The sequence below is a fragment of the Thamnophis sirtalis genome, unplaced genomic scaffold (assembly GCF_051295495.1).
Source record: "Thamnophis sirtalis isolate CommonGarterSnake01/CBP01778 unplaced genomic scaffold, rThaSir2_p1.2 scaffold_11, whole genome shotgun sequence".
Classification (NCBI taxonomy): domain Eukaryota; kingdom Metazoa; phylum Chordata; class Lepidosauria; order Squamata; family Natricidae; genus Thamnophis; species Thamnophis sirtalis.
In genome coordinates this window covers 58,626,019-58,640,999 of record NW_028261391.1, presented here as the reverse complement: position 1 = coordinate 58,640,999, position 14,981 = coordinate 58,626,019, and the positions used below count along the sequence as shown (strand labels likewise).

Genomic DNA, 14,981 nt, shown 5'->3' with positions numbered 1-14,981 from the left:
GCGCATTAAGCCTCTCATACAGTGTTTCTCAACCTTGTCAACTTGAAGATGTCTGGACTTCAACTCCCAGAATTCCCCAGCCAGCATTCGCGAATGCTGGCTGGGGAATTCTGGGAGTTGAAGTCCAGACATCTTCAAGTTGACAAGGTTGAGAAACACTGCTCTAATAGGAACGAGGATAACTTTTTTACTTTCAAAAAGCCTCCCTAAACCTCTTTAAAAAAATGTTTTTTTTAATCTGGAGTAGAAAAAGCCACCTGATGCTTTCATATTGCTATGTCACCACCAGGTTCCCTGTAAGAACTGTAAAAAAAGGGTTTAGGTAAGGTTTTCAGTTTAGAATCCCTAACTTAGTAACATATTGCCTTGCTATATGTTGGCATTTTGGGGTTCTATAGTTTTTGAACGTCTAACACAAGTAAATGAAGAATTATTACATCGGATGAAAAACAAAATTGCAACAATTCACAGCAATATCATTGTAAATGTAAAGTTTCTCGTTTTTCATACGTAAAGCATTGCCCCCAAATCAATTGGCACCATCTGTTTGGATGAAGGAAGTAGGAAAAATAAATGCGAACTTCTGAGCAATAAATCAACTATTTGCACTAATACTATGCTGGAATGTACTCAAAGTTTCCAGTTTCTCAAAGTTCCCCCCTCCCACATCCTGCTAAAGAAACTTCTAATTTTCTACCTTATTCTCAGGATGCTGAGAATGTCTTTTGAACTTCCCTTGACATTCTTTCACCTTACTATTAGAGATTGCAACCTGCTAGTTTTATTGTTTTTCTGTAACACATATTTCCAGCAGTCTAAAACTCCCTGGCTGACCACACAACCCGTTGTGAAAAAAACTTAATACAGGAGTTATCATTATCAGTTTCCTTGGGATTTAAGTGTGGGAAACAAGGGAGGCTACAAACTTCCTGGCAAAACGATAACACAAGAGCAAACACACATATTCTTCCAACACCTTGAATGTAAGTAAGAGAAAAACATTGCTCAATGTCCCATAAAAATTTGACCGGAATCATCCTGCCTTGAAAGAAATTTTGAAAGAACATTATTATCTTTCATCAAGTTCCATGACAACTGTTAGGAAAAAAAACACAGAAGAATGTTTTCTGGATGTTAGATATAGATATATATATACAAGTGGAACCCACACTTCCTATGCTGAGACTCTACTACTGCAGAGAGATTCACATGACCTCTCTGAAGTGCTGAAAGAATGCATGGGGAGATACGGTTACACAGGCTTTCGGTTACACTTCGAGCAGTCACACAGTTGTTCTTCCTTGGCAACAAACTGTCCAAACTTTGGAGTTGGGAAGGGGCTCCAAGTCTCTCTGAGCATCTCCAAATAAGGGAGAACTTACCTAAATTCCATACTAACAATAGCATGATAGAATATCTATACGTACATAGGTGTAGCTATGAAACGTATGTAAACCCTTCACATTTCATGCTGGTAAAATGCAAGAAAGTGATTCTACTACCTAAAGTGTTCTTTGATTATAAAAACAGAGAGGCCAACATTAGTCCATATTGCCCTAGAGGCCCTCCCGAAACCAGCATTCACCAGTTTCATAGTTGTCCGACTAAAGCTTCAAATGTTGATGGTACATCTAGAGCTACATTAGAATGTATATCTGATGAATAATACTTTATTATACTTTGTTGATGCCGCAGCAAAACAGACCCCAGGTGTCACAAACTGCCAGATGCTTCTCCTTAATAATCTACCACTCCTGTTTAATACAGTCCCAGAAGACACATCTAACAGCATGATGAGGTATTATCTATTAGGCCAAACACAAGGTTTCTACTCTAAGGAGCCTCCAATCCAAATTACACCGATAACCTAATGAGACCATACACAACAGCAGAATAAAAGGGTGTGAGAGACAGAAGGGAGAATATAACACAAATTGAGAAATGGGCTCTTGAGGAAACATAAATTATAGAGAACAGAGGCAGTATAATTAGGTATATTGCATTCTTAGGTGTAAGAAAGAAAGCAAAGAGGTACTGATCAGAGCCAAAGCATATATTGCAAAAACAGGGGAAAATGAGGTAGGCCATGATGGTCAGGTCAGCTTTTCCAAACCTGGGTCCCAGGGGTGGGTTCCTAACCGGTTTACTACCAGTTCGCTGAGCGCACGCGCCAGACACAATTGAACAAAGATTGGTCAGAAAAAAGCTGAGGAGCACCAATTCAAGCAGCCGCCTTGGATCAGCTGGGTTTCAGAAGCCTGAATTAAGGGGCGGGTGGGAGGGTTTACTGTTTACTGTTTGTTTACTGTTTATTAGGATTTGTATGCTGCCCACTCTCGAGAGACTCAGGGCGTCTTACAGATAAACAGGGAGGGGGAACATATAAAAATTAAAAAATAATGAACATTAAAATTGCACAACATTCATGTAGCTTAGGATGGGGCTGGATGAAATCAACAGCCCCAGGCCTGCTGGAACAGCCAGGTCTTAATCACTTTGCGAAAGGCCAGAAGAGTAGTAAGGGTCCGGATCTCCACGGGGAGATCATTCCATAGGGCCGGAGCTGCTACAGAGAAGGCCCTCCCCCGGGGAGTCGCCAGCCGACATTGACCAGCAGATGGAATCCGGAGGAGGCCTAATCTGTGAGATCTTTTGTTAAAAGGGCTCTCTTTTAACAAAAACAGAGAACCAGTTCGCTCTCTGTTGGAAGGCAGCACTACCAGTTCGGAAGAATTGGACCAGTGGTGGGTTCTGGATCCCATTGCAACTGGTACGGTGCAATGACACCCGGCGTCCACCACATGAACACGCGTAGCACACACGCACAGAACGTGCACGCATCCTTACCTCCTGCAATGGTCTGCAATGCCTACACAACACCTCTGCAACGCCTCCGCAATGCTCCTGCTGCTCGGTGCGCGTGCGCAGAAGCACCAAAGAGCTCAAATACAGGTAAGGAGGGCGGGTGGGCGGATGGGCCCTCTGTACCGGAATGGTACCCGGTGCTCCCGGCAGGTACCGATACGCCCGTAACAGGGCGTACTGCCTGCAACCCACCACTGAACCAGACCAAACTGGTAGGAACCCACCTCTGCTGGGACCCCTCACTCCCCCAATTGTATGAATTTTTTAATTCTCATAAGCTCCAGCCAGCAAACAGATGTTGTAAACTCAACATATCTGGAAGGCACCAGAATAAGAAAAATCTCTTCTTGGGCCTAGGATAGACATTCACTATGGAATCTCTGAATTCTATATGAGGCCAGACATTTTGCCTAAGCTGGAGCTTAAGGAGTCCATGCATTTCAATACTTGCAAATAGTTTTTTAAAAAAAGATTTAAACCCTGTTCCACTTAAGGTTGAATGCACGTGTGTCTTATTTTATTTTCACATGTTCTCATTTATTTTATTTTGATGGGCCTCCAACAGCTGGAAAAGGCCAGGGGGCTTTCCATTCTCTGAAAGAGGCTGATGGGAGGAAGTATCTGAAAGAAAAATATAAAATGTCTATACTTGCTAGGGGAACTAAGACAAAAACCAGGTTCTGTGATATTTTTAAGAAAACTAGAAGGAACAAGGTGAGAACAGAACTCATCAGATTGAAAACATGATGTAATATAATTACAGCAGAGGTTTTACTTATGACAGGAGTTAAACTACAAATTATAACTCTGTTTTATCCATCTTTATCTAGTACTGCTGACTAATGCATCCCCAAAAGGGGAAATTATTGTAAAATATATATTTTATTGTCTCTTTATGCAATACTCTGTTGGAATTACCAGGATGCCTGAGAACAGCCTTCAAACGCTTCTTAGGTATTAGAGTTTTATTTTAAAAAAATGTTTCTTTGTCCAGTCTTTGGGAAAAAGTAGAACTATTACATTTTCTTTTCCTCCTCTCCATTTCTTCCATCATGAATAGCTCCACTTAGCCCATTCAGCAAATCTTTTGGGAAGCGGATTTTCCTCTTCAGATTAAATGATCTTCAATGATCTTCCCGGCAGCAAATCAGCAGGAAGTTGAAACAGAAAAGAATTGATTTTGGTTCTAATATAGGGAAAGATAGGTGCACCTATTTCAACATCATTGGGTAAATTCATAAAGAAAGATGTGAGCTTTCATTGCTGAGGTTCATCTGACACGGTTTCAGAAAGGCTGTTCTTTAAATCTGACTTTAATTGGCACTTTTCTTTTAGAGTATTATTTTTGTTTAATTTGTATTTATATTTATTGCTTTCATTAGCATTTGGTATATCTACTAACAAAAGTAAAATAAAATATAATTATGGAAGGATGACTATGATTGACAATATTACAGACTGGTTCTTGATTAAATAACAGCTTAATTTGTCTGGTCTATGCAATCCATTAGAACTTATTTTCTAGTTCAAGACTGTATCTGTTGCCTTATTTAATGACCATTGAAATCAAGTACGGATAATTCTCAACTTACGACAGTTTAACTGTAGTTATGGCAGCAATGAAGAAAGTGACTTTTGATTGATTAATCTTCACAATTACAATCGTCACAATGTCCCCATGATTAAGTGATCAAAATTTGAGTGTATTTTTAAACAGTTGCAGAATCCTAGAATTACGTGATCACCATTTGTGATCTTCCCAGGGGTCTGCTGCCAACCAGATTCGCTTAATGACCACAGCAAAAAGGGACATAAAACCAGGCTGAGTGACTTAACAACTGCATTGCTTAATGGCTAAAGTTCCAACTGCATCATACCTTGAGGACTATCTGTATATCATCACGAACATATGGAACTAATTTAGTAAAGAGCCAAGACTCTGGGTAAAATCTAATTTGCAAAAACAGGTTTCTGTCGTGCTAGTGAACCTGCTTTTTCTTGATACCTTCCACAAATTCTCAGAATTCTCAGAATTCTCTGCAACTACTTGTTGCAGAGCTTAAAATACCTTGCTGACGGAAAGGATCTCTCTTTTCTGAAAGCTGCTAATAGAAGCATTTTTGTTCCAATTTGTTTCAAAATATCAATTTTTCTATCCATGCATTGTGAATTTTTCCATATTCAAATTGATTGGACCAACTGATCTGATTTGGCAACTCAAGACTGCCAAAGCTTTGTCAAATAGGTTTGCTGCCACAAAACTTTGCACATGTCCATTATCTGTGGCCAGAGGTGGAATTCAAATAATTTAACAACCAGTTCTCTGTCCTAAAGATTTCTTCCAAAAATCATTTCACAAAACTGCTCAGAAAGTTAACAACTGGTTCTCCCGAAGTGGTGCGAAATGGCTGAATCCTACCACTGCCTGTGCCCCCTCTGAAAGCCCATGAAAGTTAAATACATACATACATACACACACACACACACACACACACACACACAGACAGACAGACAGACAAATAACATATACTGTGAAGTCTTGCAAAATTACGGAAAGTCATATGAGATCTCAGCAATTGCCAAAATTCCATAACTGTTCAGCCATTTTTAATTTGTCTTTTAATTTTATCTTTATATTATTTTAGCTAGTTCTTCCATTTGCACTAAATAGTTTAATTATATCTAACGTTTGCAAAGAAGTCCACCTGTTCTATTATTAATAACATTAGTGGGGGACTTTCATCATACGTTTGCCAAGACTAAAGTGGTCATATACATCTCCCCATTTTCCCTTCTGCTCTGTTGTCTCAAATTCTTTTTGTAGGGGAAAAATAAAAGTCTGCACCGATCATTATGCCTTAGTTCTCATTTTTAAAAGCTAATGAGCTTCTTTGTGATTCTTCCCTCTTTTGCTTTGAAAAAAAGTTTTTTTTAAAAAAAAAAGTCTAATGGTTGGCAGAGCACTTCAAATTGTAATCTAAATCCCTTAATGAAGTTCAACCATTAATGGAATTATCGTAATATTAACTTCATGTCCATTCTTTTTTTTTCCCCCATTCCCATAATCTTTTAATAAAATTGGGATGGTGCAAAAGTAATACCAAAAGCTGCATTTTCTCCATATGTAACATGTTTTCCCTTTTTTAAATTCTTTGACACATTTGCTGTCTTTTATCAAATACCTACTAGGATCAGTCTTATTCACATCACTCCCTCTCACTTTTATTCTTCTGTACTATTAGATTTAGCTTTGATCTTTCCTTTCTGCCTCTGCCCTACTATATTCAGCTGTAAAAAACAAGAAGGATGTTTGTTTAACTAAAGCATGCTGACTAGGTCTTTCTATCACTAGATTTCCCTCCTTTCTACTATTGGTCTGTGGATATTTCTTTTTGATCTAAATTTAATAGGTATATTCTGCTGCCTTGAAAAATATTTTTTCCTAGCCATTCCATAGTAGTTGTGAACAACAACAAGTTGATAAGTAAAATAGAAAACCTCAAAAATTTAAATTCTAAAACCTTCACACCATTTTTTTTATTTACGATGATAATTCCAGATTTTATCAGCTTGACTGGTTTGCGTTAACTTTTATAGTAGAAAAACATTTTAAAAACTAGATGATTGTTTCAACTGCACTGACAAATTCTGCTTATTATTATATTTTTTACTATTTAAATAGCAGATTAAATTTTTACTCAGTTGAAGGTCAAACTATGTTCCAGCAGAACTGCAAGACTGCAATAGTTTAATTGGCAGAAAATAAAAATAATCAGTTAATTAATCCACAGAAGACCAAAGAGATGAATGAAAACTAAAATATTGCAGATGGAATTTTGTTCTGGCAAATAATAGCTTTCATTTATTAGATTCTGGCTTTTTAAAAAATCCTTTTATATCTTAAAGGAAAAGCTTCTAGTTTGAAAGTTTGGTTAAGGTGACCAGACGTCCCGATTTCAGCGGGATGGTCACGCTTTATAACAATTTTTCCCGTGTCCTGGGCCGTTTTTAAAAAGTCCCGATTTTCTGGCTTCATGTTGAAAGCCCAGTGGATTGCTTGAGAAATCCTAACCGGGGCAAGACACCCTGTCTAATCCCTCTCTGTCTCTGTCTCAGTACTTTCATTGAAGATATTAAAACTTTAAAGCAAGAAAACGGACCCCCCCCACCCCTTTTACTCACTTTTATAAGAAAAGATGACCAAGTACCATAGAGCTCCAGGAAATGCTTGGCTAGAGGGGCCGCCAGTGTTACTTCCTGGATTTTCCGGAGGGGAGGGGCACGGAGGTTTTTCTTCTACCCTTTTTCTCTCTGTGGATAATCCCTGCTATTTCCTTGGCGAGGTTTTTTCAGAAGTGGTTTGCCACTGCCTCCTTTCTAAGACTGAGAGAAACACTGGCTGAGGATCACCCAGCTGGCTTCATGCATAAGGCAGGACTAGAACTCATGGTCTCTTGATTTTTAGCATGATGATTTAACTGCTAAACCAAACTGGCTCTTGATTAATAACTTTAAAAAAAAATCTCTAATCCAGGGTGTCAAACTCTATTTCAAGAGCCGAGGTGGCGCAGTGGTTAGGGTGCAGTACTGCAGGCCACTTCAGCTGACTGTTATCTGCAGTTCAGCGGTTCAAATCTCACCGGCTCAAGGTTGACTCAGCCTTCCATCCTTCTGAGGTGGGTGAAATGAGGACCCAGATTGTGGGGGCGATATGCTGACTCTGTAAACCGCTTAGAGAGGGCTGAAAGCCCTATGAAGCGGTATATAAGTCTAACTGCTATTGCTATTGCTATTCATTGAGGGCCACATCAGGGTTGTATTTGACCTCAGGGGGCCAAGGTAGGCATGGCCAGCTCGACCTCACTCCTGTCGCGGGCGCCTGTGGTGGCCCGAGGATTCTGCCAGCAAAAATTGGCTCCTGGGCTCCATTTTCGGCTGCAACAGCCTCCTGCACCCCTCTGCTTTTTCCAGGGAGGTCCTGTAGGCCAGGTCTAAGCACTCTGTGGGCCCAATCCACTCGCTTGGGCCTTGAGATTGAGACTCTTGTTCTAATACAGTGTTTCTCAACCTTGGCAATTTGAAGATATCCGGACTTCAACTCCCAGAATACCCCAGCCAGCGAATGCTGGCTGGGGAATTCTGGGAGTTGAAGTCCGGACATCTTCAAGTTGCCATGGTTAAGAAACACTGCTCTAATCAGTTGCCAATTTTCAACTTACATCTCTTGTTAAGAATTTCACTAAGAAACAAAATAATACAAGTACTATATGGATAAAGTAAGACAACATAGTTACAGAAAGATAATGTATACGTGATAAGTCAAAGAACATCAGCAATGCACCAAGTTCTTCTTGCAAACTACAAGTTCAGTATTGAAACTGTAGAATGATTTATATAGCAGCAAGTGATATTTTTGTAAGGCAGGAAGATGGCATAGTGGTGATTGGGTGACATAATTTCTCCCCTGCCTTGGTCTTGATATCAGCCAGAACCCTTTCAGCTGCTTTCTGTTAGGAAAGAGTTGTGGTCAGTGTGCACTTTATGGAAAAGATATGTTTTGAATGTCTTGCCAACTATAAAAATGAGCACTGTATTTCTCCCTGCTTTTTTTAGATTCATCTGAAAGAACAACCGTGATATTATAGGCCTGGCCTCATGCAAAATTTGGTGCCACGCTATAGAAAACCTTGTCCTGGGTGTGTGCTGAACGAACTTCAGTAGATATAAGATACAAAACTTTACCTCAAAAAGAACTAAGGAGGCAAACACAGCCATGTGTTGCTTGATCTTCTCAAAACATCAGTCTTCGAATCTAAGACAGGTGGGTGTTAATTTTTAAAGCGTTGGCGTTCTTGGTTTCCCAATCAATGTGTCCATTACTTCTATCAGGTGCCAATGTAAGAGCTCTTTACAACAAAAATTTTTATTATTCATCATCCATGCTTTGTTAAGCTTTTCTTAAAATGGACATTAAAGTCCAAACTTTTTTCCACTTGTTTTCATGAGGGAGAGATTAGTTTCTTGAAAATATTTCTGAAAAGAGTAATTAATTTTCATCAAAGGTACTTCCTTTTCTGATATAATTTGCCTACACCAGGTTAAAGTTCAGGCCAATATATGAATATTAAACTTCTGAATTAGGAAAAAAAATGAGATGTGGGTATGGGAGTGGATCATTTTCTCTTATCTGAAAATTGTGATAAAATCAGAAAGGAAAGGAAAACTAAAAACATACACATATACAACTTGTTCAGTTGCTTGCATTCAAATTTTCATGACATAATTTCACTAGGATTGTCTGTCAATAACTGTTTCCTTGAGATGCTAAACTCCAACTCAAATGGTGAGTCTGCTAAATATACAGTATTTGTTTCATATTTTAGTGCTTAGATTCCAATTTTCATTTCCCAAATGTGTGTTAACTGGACTGCATGTTCAGAATACTTTCTCTACATATGTATGCATATGTACACAAACGCACACATATAAATGCACACACACACACAATTTACTAAAATATGTGCCTTTCCAAATTCTGCGCGCTAGACTGTTATTGTAAATATGAGTAAAGCATAATTTAATATTTGGATGAAAAATGTGCACAAAATACATTAGCTTAGTAAAAAATGCAGAGTACACACATGAGAATAGGTGTATATGATATTGAATTATATAAGAATGCATATTAGGAGAAATGAAAATATATCAATCTTCTTGCAGAGGTTTTTCTCCTCGTTTTAGCTGCAAACTTAGGTGCTAGGCTTGAAAAATGAGAAGGAATTAAATCAAATGTAAGAAACATGCTTGTTTGTAGGCAAGAGAGGGAACTTTCCAGACTAAGGAATTGTGCTTTTTAGAAACAAAAAGCTTTCATATTTAGAAAGGTTGGATGTCTCATTGTCCCATCCTTACATCTGAAGTTTTAAGTAGATTCTCAGAATTGTACTCAATGTATACTTCCAAGTCCAAAGCCAGATGATTTCCAGAAAGAATCGTTCAATCATCCCAATATGGTGCCTGTTATTGTCAGGTATCTTCAGGGCAGGGGTGGGTTGCTAATCCCGTTCCAACTGGTTCGGTTGGAACGGGGCCAGCGGCGTCCTCGTGCACACGCGCAGTTCACGCATGCGTCTTAGCGCCTGTGCGATGCTCCATCTGCTCACGGAAACTCGCGCAAGCGCTGTATGTGCCATCCAGCTGCTCGCGGAGAATCGCGCAGGCGCTGTATGTGCCATGCGCCTGCGGGGAAGCGCAGAAGCCTTCAAAGACTGGTAAGGACCGGGGGCGGGCGGGTGGGTGACCCTTCGCCGTTCCCGGAAGTTACTTACTTCTGGGTTCGCCGACCAACCGGTTCGCGGGGACTGCCGCGAACCGGTTGAAACCCACCCCTGCTTCAGGGGCTGAAGAAACTGAAAAGTACAAACAAAGTAAATACATGTTCTGGTGTCTTTTGGTATAATTGTGACAGGACATTGAAGAGGATGAACAAGAACTCTGCAATATTTCTTCTGTCATCTCCATGTGATCATTTATCTCCCCGACAAAAACAACCTGAAAAGAACTATAAACTGCAAACTGGAACAAGTGCATATACTAGACTGTGTTACAAAATGTATTTTTTTCACTGCCTTGATTTCTTCTAAAACCCAAACATGGTAGGAAAAGTAAAGGTCTAAATATATTTATAATTGCCTATCAGCAGAGATATCCACAGCAAACTGGGATAATGTCAGACTGATTAAATGCCCATCAGCACTCCTTCATTGAGTAATTAGGAAAGAAAACCACAAGACTCCATTGATAGAAATCAAGTGTACTTTTACTAATTATAAATGATCAGAAGCGTAGCAAAGCGAAGACTGATTATTTAGGCGCGAAAGCGAGTGATATATAAAATAACCCATTCCCCACCCCTTGGCATCCCAGTTGCAGTCCAATCATAATTCTCCCAATTGTCAGGTGTGAGATAACTTCGAAAGGCATCACCCAGATGGAATGTCGGTGCCGTTGGCCTTGGCGGGAACCTCCTCCGCATGCGTAGTCCGACAGGCAGCAGAACTCCAGAATCTTCCTCCAGCACAATTAGTAACCCCTCCCAAATACCATGCCCCCCTCCCCATTTCAATGGCAGCCGAAGCAGCAGCAAAGCAGAGGCTGACAGTAACATCGTCGTTTAAATGTCGAGATTATGTACATCCAATGTCTTGCGCAAGTGTGTAAGTGGCAGCATTTGCATGACGATTCAAAGAAGAAGAGCTTGAAAAAGAACTGAAGAAGCTTCTTGGATGAGAAGCGAAACATTTTCAAGGGAAAAGAAAACTAAGAAAGTGTTGTTGTCTTTGGAAAAGCACCTTTGGGACAGTCATGACCTGGATGATTGAGAATCTCCATAGACATCATTTGTTATCTAATAGAACTATGGGGCTGGAGAAGACTCCTGTGAGTCCCTTGGACTGCAAGGCAATTAAACCAGTCAGTCCTAGAGGACATCAACCCTGACTGTTCTTTAGAAGGCCAGATCCTGAAGATGAAACTCAAATATTTTGGCCATCTAATGAGAAGGAAGGGCTCACTGGAGAAGAGCCGAATGCTGGGAAAAATTGAGGACAAAAGAAGAAGGGGACGACAGACAATGAGGTGGCTGGATGGAGTCACCGAAGCAGTAGATGTGAGCTTAAATGGACTCCAGAGGATGGTAGAGGACAGGAAGGCCTGGAGGAACGTTGTCCTTGGGGTCACTATGGGTCGGACACGATTTAGCAACTAACAACAAGCTAACAAACTGGGAACTGTGATTTTATTCTGAACCTGTGGTTCTTTCTCTAAAACTTTCTCCATAATTATCTCTGGAGTGCTGCACAAAGGTGGCTCTTAAAATCATGGAATTGTAGAATGTGAAGGCTATTGAATAGGAAGGCCTTCTCAGTGCAAGGATCCTAATTAAATGAACCTCCTCTTGAGAATATCCAGCATAGGTAAATTTACCAATAATTTTTTGGCCTGTAGGAAGGGAGAGACAAACTAATATTTCCTGTTGTGTTGTTTGTGGGTAGGTGCATATTGTGCATATTGCTAATAGTAGAGAAATTCTGTGGAGAAATGAGTACAAAAGGTGAATGTGTCAGGACCTCTCCATTAGATAATCAGGAAAGAAGACCACGAGACTCCATGTGTAGAAATCAAGTGTACTTTTACTAATTATAAGTGATTAAAGGCGTAGCGTAGCGAAGTCTGATTATTTAGGCGCGAAAGCGATGGATATATAGAATAGCCCATTCCCCACCCCTTGGCATCACAGTTACAGTCCAATCATAATTCTCTCAAGTGTCAGGTGTGAGATAACTTCAAAAGGCATCACGAAGATGGAATGTCGGTGCCGTTAGTCCTGGCGGGAATCTCCCACGCATGCGTAGTCCGATAGGCAGCTGAACTCCAGAACCTTCCTCCAGCACGAGTAACCCCTCCCAAATACCATGCCCACCCTCCCCGTTTCATGGCAACTGAAGCAACAGCAAAGCAGAGGCTGACAGAATGTATCTATGCCTACAATTTTTTAAAAATTGATATTCTTACATACTGCTGTGCAGAGGAGGATTACATAAGGGTCAAAACCTATTTATTTAAAATTCCTCCACTTATTTCAAATGGGAGAAAGTCACGTTCTGAAGATGCTTCCCAACAGCGATGTAACCTGAATGGGAGCTCACACACGGAAAAATTCCTAGGGCCCAATTTCTGTGAGATTCCAATATATCTGCATTAGTGAGCACACATGATGGTAATTACCGACTGTGACACTTTTGAAGTCAGCTGCTGCTTATTGATCTATATCTATAGTGGAGATCTAGATAGGAGCTGAGGTTTTTGGTTCAAGTCGAGAAGGAACATCTTGAAACTGTTCTGAGCATATGAAAAATTAATTGAATCTCTCTGGACTGAAGCCTTCGCAAATGTTAGAAGTATCAAAACTGTTTGTGGTACCCTGCCTGAAAAGGGATAGACCTGCTCAGCCTTTATAGTCTGCAGGGCTACTGAAAGTTGTGTAATGAAAAGCTGCCATAATCATGGAGCTTTGACGTTGAAGGAGTTTGATTTAGAGATGATGTCCTAAATCTTCGTAGAGATTTACTTCTGCTTTCTTTCCTCTGCTGACGGCTGAAATGAAAAGTTATATTACATTACATAGATTACTAATGACAGATGAACCGCTAGCCTAAATCCTTTTCTTGCTAATGTTCTTGCTAATGTTCCAAAATTCGAGACTTTGGGCTCAATCAATGAGTTTTGGACAATACTATGAGTATTGTAATACTATAATAATATGAGCCGAGGTGGCGCAGTGGTTAAATGCAGCACTGCAGGCTACTGCTAGATCAGCAGTTCAGCAGTTCAAATCTCACCGGCTCAGGGTTGACTCAGCCTTCCATCCTTCCGAGGTGGGTAAAATGAGGACCCAGATTGTTGGGGGCAATATGCTGACTCTCTGTAAACCGCTTAGAGAGGGCTGAAAGCCCTATGAAGCTGTATATAAGTCTACTGCTATACTACTATATATACTAGCAACTGAATCCCTAACCTATCCTTTGACCTCAAGGTTATTATGTTGGAAAGATCAGCGAGGAAAAGGAACTGATTCTTGAGACCCCCAAATTGATATCTACCTTTGGTTCCATCATGATCTATTACTGGTTCGGTTCTTCATCTAACTGTTGTTCTATCCCTGCTTTCCTGACCGCACAGCCAGATGGTGGGCTAGCTTGATGTGATGGGTAACATAGCATGGAAGATGCTAGAGGGGGAAGACTTATCTAAAACCTTCGTTTGGGATAATTTGACATATAATATCAATAATATAATATCAATTTTCCCATGTTGAAAAAGTGATAACTGGTAAATGGCAGAGATTTCAACTTCTTGATGTTACTGTTAGAACTTCTAAGGAATTTGCATATATCTGCGTAAGGCATAAATAGCATCTCCTTGAGTGATCATTTCTCCAGTGGTCTGCAGCCCTCTTACTTTCCATTTCCATTAAATCCTAGGGGAGAATAACACGATTGGGACGTGTGAGCAGCTCGAACTTCAAAGTGATGGAAAGATACATATTGTTGAATATTCTAGACTTCCTTTGGAATGGACTTGACAAGACTACTTCAAACGAGCTGCAATATGTACATTTGGGAAGATAAAAAAAGGAATGTCTTTAAATAAAATTCCAGGCGCTAGCATTTTTTGTTAGTTCATTTGATCACAGTTCCATTCTGCTAATTCTGGCACAGCAGGGAAACTAGAAATAATAGAAACAAGGGCCCATCAAATCGGGGAAGACAGCTAATGGCTTGCATGAGTTCCAGATGTACCACGGGGGTGAATAATAGGTAGAAATAATGGCAGAAGAAGAAGACAATGTTAGAGGAAGAAAGAAGCTGACATACAGAGTAAAAAGACAAGGATAATTCAGAGGTTTTCTTCCCCTGTAAGATACACTCCTGCTTTTTTCTTCTTTAGACTCTAAAGCAGTGGTTCCCAAACTTGGCAACTTTAAGACTTGTGGACTTCAACTCCCAGAATTCTCCAGCCAGCTCTGCTGGCTGGAGAATTCTGGGAGTTGAAGTCCACAAGTCTTAAAGTTGCCAAGTTTGGGAACCACTGCTCTAAAAGTTTTAGATCTTGCATCACTTTTCTTCTCAGGGAAGTTGGAACTTACTTTTTGGAAGGTTGCAAAAGATTCTGACTACAGGTAGGCCTTGATTTATGACCATTCGTTTAATGAATATTCAAAGTCCTCAAGTGCTCAAACTTTGATCACGTAATCCTGGGGATGCTGTGATGGCTTTAAGGACCTGTTGCAAGTTATTTTTTCAGCATCATTGCAATGGCTCCTTAAAATCATCACAGTATCCCCAGGGTTACAAGATCAAAATTTGAGCACTTGGCAATTTGCAGATATTCATTAGTTTATCCAGGTATATTTGTTAATTCATTCCAAAAGCTTATCATTTTATGTGTTTGTACTCACAAATCCAATTGAATTCAATGATACTTACTTCCTTGTTAGTAATATACTGGTAATCTTTATGTCCCTGGATTTGAAATTTCATTCATTTCATTCATTT

General features: G+C 39.9%; 1 long non-coding RNA gene across 1 annotated transcript; it reads left to right on the top strand.

Moving 5' to 3' along the window:
• Positions 1 to 2,289: 2,289 nt before the first annotated feature.
• LOC148043665 (uncharacterized) lies at positions 2,290 to 14,037 on the top strand. The gene is made up of 3 exons (XR_015698082.1): positions 2,290 to 3,819; positions 8,479 to 8,686; positions 13,908 to 14,037. It is a non-coding gene; the product is annotated as an uncharacterized LOC148043665 (long non-coding RNA).
• Positions 14,038 to 14,981: the final 944 nt, after the last annotated feature.